The following is a 14,056-nucleotide window of genomic DNA, read 5'->3' as shown; positions in this document are numbered from 1 at the left end:
AAAAATAATGGCTGAGAGGAGTCAAGTGTCTTGTAGAGCAACGTTAGGCTTGAATTTTGATCCACTGTAAGGGTGGGAGTGGGTCCAACTTTAAGAAAAATTAGTTTAAAAAGTCTTAAGGTGCTTAGTAGATTTGCACCACAGAGAAAGCTGGTTCTTTAAACTAATGCCTGAACTGCTAGAGTATGCAGCCATTGGCTCAGGAACAGCATTTTCTGTTCCCCTGCACAGTCCCACATTTATCTGGTAAAAAATTCAGTGCTTGTCTGCTTTTCAGGAATAATTGCCCAGGTACCCTTTGAGTCAGGACGATATGATGGGTCATGGATAGGGTCTGAGCCCAAATCTCTCTCTAACAGAGAGCCTGTATCAAACCTATGGCTTCTGACTCCTCAGAGCTGTACCACCACAATGCTCTGTAGGAATAGCATGGGTGCAGCTCACATTTATCTAATCCAAGATTTCTGTTTATTTCAGCTGCAAAAAAAAAATCTCCATTAGCTGTAATTATCAGAGGGCCTAAAATATTCAGCTGCTCTGCTGTGTTCATGTCTGTCAGAGGGCAATGACTGACTTTCCCACTTTCCCACTGGTAAGAGAGAAATTGCTAAACTATAAAGAGAGAAACTGAGAGAAACTGAGAGTTGATGAGTGCTTAGGGACCATGGTGGGACACAATGCTAAGGACTGGGCAAGAACTCACCTCATGTGTCCTTCCCTTGGTAGCAGATCAGGTTTCATGGCTTAAGAGGACACTTAGTGCTTAAATGAGGCCTCCATAGAGCTTCCTGCTCTGAAAATTTCCCATAAATATTACTAGATAAATCTTGTAGGAATTTGAAAACCGATTTTTAAAGTGTGATGTTTTTAAATTTGTGATGTTATGCTTTAGAGGAATGAGGGGCTTTACAGGTGCTGGTACGTGGAGCTCAGCCAGGCAACCGCCCTGCCAGATGTGTCCCACTGACTCTGCACCCAACTGTCCCTATATAGAGCCCAATGTCCCATCGGCAAACGTACAGACAGAGGAATTAAACCAAGCAAAGGCGCTCGGGTTTGCTGGGTTTCCCCCGTACATTCAAGCCTCGAATAAAAGGCCGTGAGGAGAAACCTTCCCGTCGCGCTGCCGCCAGCCACCAGGTGGCGACAGAGCACAGCGCCGGAACGGCCGCCAACCGTTACCCGCCGGCGGGACAGCCGAGGGGCCGCGCTGCGGTCGTCCGGCAATACAGAGTCTCTGAATGGATCGGTGGGGTTTTCTTTGTTTGTTTGTTTAATATTACCGTCTTTTTATACAATATATTTATTACTATAACATATTAGAAATTACGTGTTTGTACAGGTAATGTTTATTACATATTAATATTATTGCACGTACATGCATCCATAAATACATAATATTTTTCTAATAATTACAAATGTAAGGACACTTCTGACCAAAAGAAAAGCCGCAAAGGAAAAGGTTGAGTCGGAACACCCCAGTTTAAGTATCTCAGGAAGGCCCTTTCTGGTGGGACAGCTTTGCCCACAATTACCTGAAGAGAGCACCCGTACATCCAGGAAGGTTTGGGGTGCCCGCTCTTTCTGTGGCCCCCTGGCTGAGCTGCTGCTTCTCCTCCCTCTGTTCCACAAAACATCCTCAGGGCTTTATTCACCTGCTGGCACCACCATCATGACTGCAGGTGCAAATCTCCCTCCTTCTGCTCCTCAGCGAGGGTTTCCAGAAATGCTGGAGAACTTTCTGCTTCTTCCCAGCATTTGTAGGCTGAGTTCTGACCTCCTACTTTGTGCAATTAACACTAAAAAAAAAATAATTAAAAGTTACCCTATAACATTCTTTGCAGAAGGTCCTAACTCGGCTTGTGTTGGAAGTGCTCCAGCTGTTTTAATTAGCTGTTCTGCATCGTGGTGTGGGTCTCTGAGGGTGCAAGGAGACAGACTACATCTCTACACCATGACTGATGGAGGGAGTATCCAGGCAGCGACCTCAACTCCAGAAGCTCTCTTGTAGGCTCACAGGACTCTGGGCAAGGGAGCACAGGATGAGGAAATGGGTGGGAGTCTCTCATATGGCAGCAGTCTGTGTAATGAATTCCAAGCACCGTTGAAATCCACAGCCAAAGTGACAGATTTCTCTTGCAAAGATTTTTGCCTCTGGCAGTGCATAGGGTGAAAGGCAAGTTCTAGATCAATCCTGGAGCCTCACATGGAGTGCTAATTGACAGGAAATTAAAAAAAAAAAAAAAAAGAAGACATTTTCAAAACTGGCACCCTTTTTAGGTCACCCTGTTGCAGGCACCCTGAGATTGTTTTTCAGAGATACCCAACCCTTAAATTTCCCTGCACTTTTGAAACCAAGCCAAGAGCATTTGTGCCCAGAGGCAGAGGCACAGAAAATTAGGTTTCCTTTTTAAGATGCTTGTTGGCTTTGTTTGAAAACTATCTCATCCTTTATCAGTTTTACCCTTCCCCGCCTCCAGAATTTTCTGGAAATCTTAAACTGAATCACAAAAAATGATGCAGATCAGAAAAACTACCTCTCCACCCATTCCCATCCCATGTCCTTTCATCCTGGCAGCTGTGCATCTGGCAGTTGTTGCTGTATGCAAGGAGGTGGGTGGGGATCAGGCAGGCACCTCCAAAATGCATGGGGAAGAGTGTGTTGAATAACACTTGCTGCATTTGTAATGGAAAACAGGACAGGGTTAAGACCTGCAGGGCAGTGAGTGGAGTCTTCATGTCGTAGCCTGGTGGTAAGACTGAGAATATGCTCCTGTAACATGCATGGTTTCCCTCTGTGACCATGACAAACGGTTTGAGATTTTGTCCATGTACTTTCAGGTGTGACCAAAGAGAAGGCAGAGTGCACTTTTTCTGACTTACTTCTGTGTGTGCCTGCATGCTGGCCCACCTGGTGTCACATCCTGGGTTCCTTCCCACTAACCCCATCATGTCAAAGTACTATCAGACACTGCTTGCTTAGGCTGCCTGCTGGCATCACATGCCAGTGCTGTCCATTAAAACCAACTTGCAGTATCATTTGAGCCTGCCTATGGCAGCTTGGAATACATACAAGCAGGAGCTAATGCTCTGAGCTACTACTATCCCTGTGGAAATGGTACAGCAATGCTTTCCTTGCCAACTCAGGGGAGCAAGCCCCATGACTGACCCTAGAACTCAGTTAACAGTATAAAAGCAGGGTTGTCCCCCTCATCCCCAGCCATAGGCACTAGCACATCCTATTATTTGTTTTCCAAAAGAGATCCATGCTTTTCTCCAGTTTTTGTGGATCACCGTGGAAACTGTCAAGAAAAGAGTCATGCCAGGGAAGCACAGCAACCACTGCTCTCAGAGTACTTTGTCTGGGGGTCTTGCCTGAAGAGTCTGAGCACTGTTCAAGGCTGCTCACCTGCATGTAACCCCTCCTGGGAGAAGCAGGCAGAAGGCTCTCAACATCTCCACCCTCTACATGGGAGTGTAATAATTTCTTTCCTTACGCAAAGCCTTGACAAGCCTGAATGATCCCAGAGTGGAGATCACAAACATCTGGGAGCTGTGTGCCTGGCTCCAGTGTGAGACACGGAAAGGCGCCAAAAACCTCTCCAGGTAACACAGCCTCCCTCCTGCACTCCCACGGAGGACATCCTGCCTGCTGGTTCCAGCAACAGAGGCTCTGCAAGGAGTCCTATGGCAGGGATCTGTGTTCTTCTCCACTCCCCATCCTCACATCTGGCAGCTGTAGGCATGACTTTACTGCAAGACTGGGAAGGCAGCCAAAGCATTTCCCACAAGCTGGCCTCATCTCTTACAAGTGTCTTCTCTCCACACTCCCAGCCAGTAGAGGCCAACCTACTATTGTGGAGAGGCCAGGATCCTCCATCAGAGCATGGTGCTTTGTGCAGCCTCCTCTGCTCTGACGACAGAGCTGCTGCAGGTGCTCATGACAAAGTTCTCAGATCAGCAGCCAAATGGAGGGCAAGGTAGGCCCTACTTTACTGATAGTATTGGTTGAACAATTCTGGAAACTGATTGCTATACTGTGGAGCTTCTCCAGTGACCTGCACCACATACTGTTGCCTCCTCAGTGCTCATTCCTAGCAAACATGTCCCTCAGACACCTGATCTTTAAAACCTGAGCTGGGATGACCAGTCTGTCCATAGATCTGTCACCCTCTTATCAGAGGGTAGTGGGTTTTTATTTCTATTACTTGGCTTGAATTTAAACCAGTGAACTGTAATCTACTGCCTGACACATGGTTTGGATCTCTTGCCCTGGTACAGGTTTTTGCACTGTGCTTTCAGAACCAGTTCTGTAAATAGGTGTATGCCTGGCACTTCACAGGAAACCCAAAGAGAAAAATGTCCATAGCCTGCTCCCTACTTTGCCTGAGTAACACTCCTGGGAGGCCAGACCTGTTGTTACTGTACAAGAAGGGGCTGAGGGATTTGGACTCTTCCTCACAGCAGCAGAACTGTGGCCATCACTAGGGCTGCAAGAGCAGCAGGACCAGATCTCCAGAGCTCTCCCTGATTTATTCCAGCACTCAGCTCCACCCCCACTCTTCCTATGCCTCCATTTCCTTGGTAGGAGTAGCCAGGCCTCTCATCCTTATGGAAGCAAGGTTCACTTCTGCAAGTGCTGCTGCACAGCTGCAGCATCTGACAGCTTACCTGTGAGGTGAGTGACCACTGTAGCCTTTGGACTCAGAAAAAGATTCAAAGCAAGCTGTGTTATGTGGGAACCTTGTGTGGGAACCAGCCAATATCAGGCACAGAGAGACCACACAGAACAAATATACTTGCAAGGACTATTTTCCTTCCTCCCAGCCTAAAGACTCCCACATGCCATCCTCCTTTCTTCTTCCTTCTGGAACAGGAATTTAACGGGCACACAAAAGCATGCTGAGAACAACCCCAAATTTACTTTTTGAACTCCCATGGTAAATCAATGGTCGAGATACATCTATGAAAATATAAGCAGTAGAAAACATTTATTATCACGAGAGATGTTTGATCTGTGTGTTTTATAAAGGAGAAAGTTAAATTTTTTATCATACACTGTTAGTTGGTGGCTTCTTAATCTCACAGAAAAAGACAACACAATCTGGTATGGTTTGGAGGCTGAAAATGGAGAAAAACAGAAGAAACAAGATCTGAGCTATTAATACTGAGAATAACACTGGAGTTATTCCTAGGATGACTGCCTAAGGAAAATGGGAACTCTCCATTTTTTGCTCTGTGCCAATCAAGAATGTATATGCAAAAGATATGCTCTCCCTCAAGTTCTGGCTTGAATAGTACAAATGAATCTTTATGTGATGTGTGTAAAGTGTGGCTGGATGACCATAACACAATCAAAACCAGCTGACAAAGTACCAGAGGGCAATGGTTTCTTGGCCCTCCCACTGGATGCTCCCACAAGCAACTGGTTCATGCAGTGAGGTGATCCACAGCTGCCAGTTTCTTATTTTCTACTACATGAATTTGTCATTGCTGATCAGACGATAAGCAAGGCAAGAGTGTTGTGTCTGTCCTCACACCACAAGCCCAGGAGAAACAGAATAAGGGAACTACGCACAAAGACCATTTTCAACATCTTTAAACCCCTAACATAGGTGGAATATAGAGAACTACGATATGAAACCCACATTCCTTGTGGAAAGGAACAAAATACCTCAAACAGTTGCTTCAAGGTATTATCTTGTTCTTGTGCAAGCCTTTTCCCACATAGGATTGATCCTCCAGTGGGGTTCTGACCCATTGACTTAGTCTGGCTTTGGTAAGTTTTGCCCCTTTGGTAAGTTTTCAGCAGTGCTGTGTCTGGAACATAGTGCTCTCTACAGCCTGGAGAACAATAACAACTTTGCTTGCTAAAGAGTTTCTTTTTTTCTTATCTTCTGACACCTTGTTCTTATTTATCTTTTTGTCCTTCCATTTGGGTGCTCTTAACAAAGCAGCCTGTGCTTGTGTTGTGATAATGCTGGTCTAATGGTGCCAAGCTAGTTCTCTTGGATCTGCCAGAGATTTTGTTTTGTCAATAAGATATTTGCTGTTTATAGTAAATTTTATTTTTTGCTGAATGATTTGTCTGCAAATTGCAAAGACTTAATATAAAGTGCTAGAGCAGACATAATATGCCACCGTAAATCACTTCAGAACTGTGATATACCACTGGCTGCTCTTCTCCCTCTGAAGTTAAAACTGGGTTTCTATTGGTATTATTTATTGGAAAACACATTTTTAATTACCTTTTTTAACATAATTTTTCTAAACAATTTAACAGAAGTAAGGTGCAAGGAGCCACAGATTTGTAGAATGATTGCATTGAAGAAATGGCAGCACACAGCTGTGTGAGTGCTGATGTGGTTCTGGGCCTCCAGGGGTTAAAGCAAGGTGTGTGCAGGCAATTCCTGGGGAGGTACTTTGTATAAAGTTCAGTTGCTGAGGAATGTCCTGGCATTCAAGCTTCATTGCCTGGGAAAAACACAAGGCCAGATTGACATTTAAGTTAGAGATACAGTCCTATTGGCTTTCCGAGTGCAAATGGGAGAACTTCACCAGTGCCTTTAAAGGAAGAGTAAAAATACATCATAAAATTCAAATTAAGAAATACTGTGGTTGCATGTTATGGCTGAAAGGATACAAAAATAGGATGGGAAACGTGAATGGAACAGCTCCTTTTCCTATTTTTTCTTTGGGAGGCGACTCCATAAAGCATGAAGCTACCTTTTGCCCTCTGAAATACCTATAGGGAGCCACAAATTGTGTTGGTTCTGGTTATTTATTACAATGCCTTGTTCTTTTTCATTAACAATTAATGGAGGCTCACACACAACATACAGATTGTAGGTAACTGGAGACTCTTTCACTGGGAGTTGCTGGAAAAATCTCTTTGGGTGACACTGTCCCAACAGCCAGCTTCATCTCTGTATACTTGCTTGTCCCTGCTGAGCTGGCCAAATGAGAGAGCTCCTTGTCATACATGTGTTTCTTCTCAGTTCTTTTCCTGAATGAAGCTGCCTGTTCCTTTCTATCTAAAAGGTGATGCATGTAGTACACAGCTGGTTCAGGCAGAGAGCAGGATAGCACTATGCAGAGATGGCCAAGTGGGGACAGGCAAATTCCCATGAAACTGGAAACAGATAAAAAATCAGATGTGAAACAGTATTTAGGGAACTGCAAGGTCCACAGGGTCTTTGGGAATCTAACTACTTATTTGGAGAATGAAGTTTAGATTTCAGAGTCTGCCTTTAGTCACTCCAGTGTCCAACTTCTGACCTTATGTTTCTAGTTATATCTCTATGTTTTAACCACTTAATTATATGTCCTTTTATTTGTGCATAATAAGCTATTTACTACCCATTTTTTCTCTGCTGAGACACCACTGAAAGCACACTATGAATGCAAAAAAAAGACTTTAGAACAGAAGTTTAATAAACAGCAGATCTTCAACCAGGCAATATCTGTGAGCCAGGTAACCACAGGCTTAACCATGCCTAGTGAACAGTGTTGCTTACAGTTACAGGAGTTAATTTTCTTCAGTTCTGCCTTCTTTCTCCATAGATTTTTGAAATCCTGTTTATTTCAGAGGGCTCTGTTTTTCATGGGTAGTCTCAAATACAGTCAAAGCACAGTTTCAGAGCATTCGTGGATTTCATAATTATTTAGGACATCAACTTTCTGGTGCAGTCCCTCCCCAAGAAACAGCACTCACTTTCTCAAGGACATGAGATCAACTTTAATTGTGGTAAAGCAGGCCATGTGAAAGGCACTTGCAAATTTGCCAGAGATCAGCATGACTGGGACCTGATGACATGCATCCAGGCATGAGGTGCATGGATCCATGCACCCATGAGCAAACTGAGGTATGAAGTTGCTGAGCCATTATCCATCATGTTGGAGAAGTTGTGGCAGTCCTCAGTGAAGTTCTCACTGACTGAAGAAGAGGAAACATAACCCCCATTTTTGAAAAGGGAAAGAAGAAAGACCCAGGGAACTACAGGCCAGTCAGTCTCACTTCGGTGGCAGGCAAGATCACAGAGCAGATCCTCCTGAAGGCTCTGCTAACACACATGGAAAATAAAGAGGTGACTGGTGACAGCCAACATGGCTTCACTAAGAGCAAAGTGTGCCTAACAAATTTGGTGGCCTTCTGTGACCAGATTACTAGCAAGAATTGTCATCTACCGAAACACAATATTCTTTTCTCTAAATTAGAGAAACATGGACTTGATGGACTACTCAGTTTGTAAGGACCTGGACGAATACGCACACTCAAAGAGTTTAGGTCAACAGCTGACCTTAAATAAAATATTTTGTGTGCTGGCAGCTGTTGTTAGAAATGCTTGAAACCCCAGACCCATTTGAGCCATTTTGTGCGAGAGATGGTGCAAGTGTGTGGGGCAGGATGCTGTCCTCTGGTCAGGAGAACTGTTTGGGTTTCATCCCTATCCTAGCACTTCCTACACGCTTAGGAGCTGCCAAGAACCAGTGAAGGGTTCTCCAGCTGGAGCCTGGGAGGATCCACTGGCCCCTCAGAGCTGCAGTGAGAGGTGAGGACAGCATGGCACTCTGGATTACAGCTCCCTGTTTGGCTCTTCTGCAGGAAACACTGCTGTGCCTCAGGCCTGGGGATGGTTTGGGAACACCAGCTCTGAAGGCTAGGAGATAACTGCAAGGGGGAATCCCTGGCGACAAGGAACCGGAATCAGTGTTTTCCTGTTTGGCAGACCCGGGGCAAGCAGATTGCAGCCACCAAGAGCCCTGCCCAGGGGTTCCCCCGAAAGCCGTGAGGCTTTCCTTCAAGCGCGCTTAGCGGAACAAGATGGCTGCCGGGCGCAAAGGAGGCAGGAGCGCTCCCGTCTGCGGGTGCAGCAGGCAAGTGCTCCGCTCCGGGCGGCCGCGGGGAGACCGACCCGGTACGCCCCGTCAGCACCGAGACGTTCTGCCCACCCCCGTTCTCAGCGGAAGCCCCTGAGGGTGGGCGGCGAAGGAGACGTCTCCGCCAAGGGGCAGACTGCGGCGGCAGCTCCGGAACCGTCGGAAGTCCCTGCGCCCGGAGCAAGGCGCCGCCCGCCCCACCTGCCTCGCCGCTGAGCCCGAGAAAGGGTTAAAAGCCCGGGGCGGGTGATGTCAGTTCCTGCGCTCTTCGGGAGGGCTGGCTCTGATATTTGAGCCGGGCTCTCCCGCTCGAAGGAAAGCGGGGAGAGAATGGGAAAGTGCTGAATGGGAGAGAAGCTTCGCCGGGCACCTGCTTGCCAGACGGCGCTGCGCAGCCGCCCGCGGTTGGGGCCGCCACCGCCGCGCTACCCGCGGCCGCGCAGCGCCGGGAGCCTTCGGACGCCGCTGGCTGCGCCTGTCACCGCCCCGCTCCGCCGGGACAAGACCCCCGCACCGGCCAAGGTGAGCGTGGGCGGAGAGGAGCCCTCCTCGCTGTCGGGGGAGGTGTCCGCCGGCCGCGAGCTTTCGTGGGGAGAGGGCGGTCGCGGGATGCGGAGGGCTGGTCGGTGCGGGGTTGGTCTTTCTCCCCCCTCTTTTCTTCAAGGTGACGGTAAGGAGACTGACGGAAGCGTTCTGGGGGTGATGTGCCACCACTGTGTAATTGAGGTGCGCTACTTGTAAGAAGTGGGTTTGCCTTCGAGGTGCATGGAGGAGGTGGGGGCCGGAACGGCGACACGAGAGGGGAAATGAGCGCTAGAGTAAATGTATGTAAGTCCTGCGGTCTCTCCTGTCTTCCTGGTAAGCCAAGGTGTGCGGGGCAAGACCTCTGGAGGCGGAACGGCGAAGTCGGCAGCCCTTTTCCTGCCTTCTGGCACTTCAGCTAGTCAAGCCACCTGCACTGATGTAAAGGGAAATTTAAAAATATTTATTTTTTTTTCTTCTTTTTTTTTTTTTTTCTTTTTTATTTTTCCCCTAGCCCTGGCCGAACCTTGCCCTTCTTACGTCTTGTCAGGTTATTTTGGGTTTTTTGTGCGCTCTGCAAATCCCAGCCTGTGCTTGTGAATGGGAAATTACCGTGTGTCTCCGCCATTCCGATCACCTCAGGGTTAAAAAGCTGAGGGGTGAAACTGTTTTTGAAGTGGAAAATGAGGTGACTGGGGCTAGGGAGTTGATTAATAGTTCAGGGTTTCCATACCGAGTTTTGAGCATCGTTCATACTGCTGACCCTCTTGGCGTTGATGCAGTGACATGGGAGGAAATCTCCCTTAATGTGTTACATTTAGCACATCTCAATTAATTCCTTTTGTAGTAAGATAGTAGTGGAGAGTTAGACCACTATTCATGCCTGGTGTTCAGGAAGGGTCTGGTGCAATTCACTGGCAAGTGTCAAGAACCGCAGTCCTGTGGTTACTGAATCCCCTTGTCTCCTCAGCTGAGGAATCGGTTTACCCTTCCTGTTACACTTGCATTTAAAATAGGGAAATACTGTTTCACTTGCCTACATTGGTTTCACGGAATAAGCAAAGCTGCAAAAACTTTATGTACTTTTATATCTGCACCTGAAAGTCTTCCTGTTGATTAATTGCTTTTTATTTGCAGAAGGCTTTTTAGGTGGAAATATACAAAGTCTCTGAAGTGCTTTGAATTCTAGTCTACGCCCACTGGCACCTAGGACATCACCTGATTCTCTAAAAACAAAAGAAAAAAAAAAAAGAATCCCATTACATCCTGGTATAAATTTGAATTTCATCAGAATTACAACTGAATGTGGGTACTCCAACTAAATATATTCGTATTTATTTTGAGTATAGCATTTTAATGTCAGAACTATTTCTGATGTTGATCAAAACTTAGTTCTAGTCAAAATTAGGAGTCTAATGTCTTGATTTAGCAGTTGGTTTAGTAATTTTTCCTGCAGGAAGTTCTAAGTGGGACTTTGTAAGTCCCACTACCTTTACCGGAAGTTTTTCAATACTTAACACTGAAAATCAAGATGCTCTTTAAGAAGGATCTGAATGCATTTAGGAATGAAGTTTTTAAAACCTCATCTTCTTTGAACAAAGTATTTGCCCCATATTTTCTAATTTCCTAAAGGAAGGATACTGCACCTGAAAGTATCTATTCCCAACATACTACTTGAGAAAAAAAAACCAAACTGATATGAATTTTTCCTCTGAGATGAAAACTACAAGTATTAAGGAGGGTGATGGGGAAATCAAAGAAGTTAGATTAAGATGACTAAGAATTGAAAAAAAAAAAGCATATGAAATGGCAAATATGAAATAGCATATGAAATAGCAAGGATTTCAAGTCAGTCTATCAAAATAAAGATACTGTAATTCATAAAGTACAGGTGAACTACTTATGTTCAGGAGAATAGAGAAGGAATGATGCATTTAACAGTAAGTGATAATTCAGAATAAATTTTAAGTTGTAAATGAAGTTGTAATTTAGGATTAAGTAAGACAATGTAAGACATTGTGATATAATATCTTTCTTTGAAAAGGTTTAAGAATTTTGCTATAGAGAGGAGCTGCAATGCTAGTCTCTGGCCTTCAAAAATCATTTGATATGGTGACACATGGGGGAAGTATTGCCGAAACTGCAGGAGATGGGGATTGTTAGAAGAATGATATGACAGACAAAGAAATGATAACAGAGAATGTGACAGTATTGTGCTGAAGAGGGGCTGATACAAGGTGTGTATGCTAATGGAAGAGTTGGCTGACCCAGGGGATTAGTAAGGATGAGATAAACTCTAACGACACAAAGTAAAATTGCACATTAGAAGTAGTAATAAAGTGGGCACGAAACGTGGGAGAGCACTGTTTAGAAACAACAGAGGAAGAAAAAATCTAGATGTACAAACCAGGTGTAGGGCAGCAATGGGCCTGTTAACTTTTGCAGTGGACTGTAAGTGCAGTTACCTCGTGCAGATCTGGCACTGAGCTGTGCTTTATTATCTGTTCCAGTATTGTTGTAATGGGCCCCTTTCACTCCCACATCTGGCATTTGCAAAGGCAAAGCCAGCTGAGATTCTTCTGTAGGCCAGTTCTGTAGGCTTGTCTGTGAATGCCAACCACCAGTGTAATGTGGTTATAAAGAAGGCAAATCCAGTCAGGTGAAGAGAGTGGAAAGTACTAAATGCCTTGGCACAAGGATTTAGTAAGGCTGCATGCTGCCTTCCAGATGCTCTTGTGGTCACCCATGTCTGTGAAGGGGAATGAGAAAGATAAAAACCATCTGTTTTGTATGAAGTGCATTAAAAGCTAGAACAGGTGCAGAGGGAGAGTGGTGAGCTTTTCTTATGAGACCAAAAGAGCCCCTTAGCTCTAGCCTTGCAAAATGAGGTCTTGAAGGTGAAGCTTTTGCTATCTACAAATATACCAAGGGGTAAATAAAAGGGAGGGGAAAATTACCTAAGCTGAAGGGCAGTATTCTACAAGAATGGACAGATGCAAGCTGATTATGACTACATTTATTTTGGTAATTAGAAGGCAACTCGTTAAAGGGGTGAGGCTCTAGAACAACAGGAATAGTGGGAGCAAAATTGCCTGCACAGTTATAGGGAAGGGCTGTGTTCATTTATGAATGGGATTACATGATGCAGTTGTCTACAGTGAGAAGGAATAAGACTGCATGTTTAGAATGGAGTATTTTAGTTCAACCAGAAGTTAAGAACTATCTATGGAAATTGCTTTTGCTCTGGCATCAAGTGTGGGGTAAATCAGATGAATTCTACTTCATTTATGAAGGCAGGCTGAGAGAGTTGGGATTTTTCAGCCTGGAGAAGAGAAGGCTCTGGGAAGAGGCTAGGGCACCTTCCAGTAACAGAAGGAGCCTACAAGAACACTGAGGAGGGACTTTTTACAGGGGCATGTAATGACAGAGCAAGGGGTAATGGCTTGAAACTAGAAGAGGATATATATAAATTTTAGACATTAGGAAGAAATTCTTCAGTGTGAGGTGGTGAGAGACTTGGTGGTGCAGGTTGCAGCTCCCTGGAGGTGCTTAAGGCCAGGTTGGATGGGGCTTGGAGCAACCTGATCTAGTGGAAGGTGTCCCTGTCCGTGGCAGGGGGGTTGGTATTATATGATCTTTAAGGTCCCTTCCAGCCCTAGCCATTCTGTGATTCCATTATACTTTGTGCTATTAGAGTTTATCCAGTTCTTTAATATGTCCTTTTTGGACGTGAACTCTGTGACTGAAAACTAAAATCACTTTGTATCTGTAAAAAAAGAACAGCATTTCTTTTGACAGCTGAATTACTATGTCCAGAGCCTTGTTAGCTATAAACAAACTCATGTTGTTGTAGGATTCTTCTGTGACTTAGTGCACGTTTTTGGCTTGCAAAGAACTGATAGCACTACCTTAGGGGGTCACCTTGCAATGTTGTTAAAGTGTGCAAGAATTAGCCTGGTTTAATGCCTGGCAGGGAGCCGGGCTGGAGACTAGATTGATGGACTTGGAAAAGGATGGCTCTATTTCTGTAAATCTGGAGGTGTGCTACTTGCAGAATATTGGTCTTCCTTTCTGGTGATGAGTGCTTTTAGTGATGCAGTACCAAACATGGGTGTGCCTTTTATTTTTTTACTTAAACTTGTCTTCTGATCCGGAACATGATTTCCCAAGTCATTGGAAAGGCAGACAACTTGCTGCCTGGAAAACTTTTAATTACTGAGCAAAGCAACATCTATATAAAAAAACCCTCAAGTAATATTTGTAGTAAAGGGTATACAATGTGTCTTCCTCAACTTGGAACAGTAGGGATATAAGGGGATAGAGTGGCTTGCTGTGTTATATATACCTACACTATTATGTATGCTTAAGGGTAACTTGCATCTTGGGTCTCTTGCAAGTGAGTAAGTGTCCTGGTGGGTGGGTACAACTAGAGGAACATCTGAAGCTTTCCCATCGTGCAGAGGCAGATGCAAAGGGAATAGGGCTGAGTTGCTTCATGCATTCTACCAGGTCTTGACCTGTTACTTTGGTCCCATTTCAGGAAAGCACCAAGTTTGCATGTTAGCAGATGAGAAGTTCCTTTAAGCAGTGTTTTTGATGCAGGTGATGGACTAATAACTCTTGTGGCTGTGTAAACATTGGATATTTTAGGATA

The 14,056-nt window shown here is 45.0% G+C and overlaps 1 protein-coding gene across 3 annotated transcripts in view; it reads left to right on the top strand.

The window, feature by feature from the left end:
• The first annotated feature begins 9,176 nt into the window (after nucleotides 1–9,176).
• Nucleotides 9,177–14,056, top strand: part of PLEKHH1 (pleckstrin homology, MyTH4 and FERM domain containing H1) — a 48,829-nt gene continuing 43,949 nt past the window's right edge. For 2 of the 3 annotated variants that reach the window (XM_071744436.1, XM_071744437.1), the window contains exon 1: nucleotides 9,299–9,402. The gene's annotated coding sequence lies outside the window, so the exon portion shown is untranslated. Of the gene's footprint in view, nucleotides 9,403–14,056 lie in introns of all 3 variants that reach the window. The other variant, XM_071744438.1, reaches the window with a different exon arrangement.

Source organism: Heliangelus exortis, chromosome 5, assembly GCF_036169615.1.
Source record: "Heliangelus exortis chromosome 5, bHelExo1.hap1, whole genome shotgun sequence".
NCBI classification, from domain to species: domain Eukaryota; kingdom Metazoa; phylum Chordata; class Aves; order Apodiformes; family Trochilidae; genus Heliangelus; species Heliangelus exortis.
The sequence above is the reverse complement of the archived record's forward strand: the minus strand, read 5'-3'. Positions and strand labels throughout refer to the sequence as shown.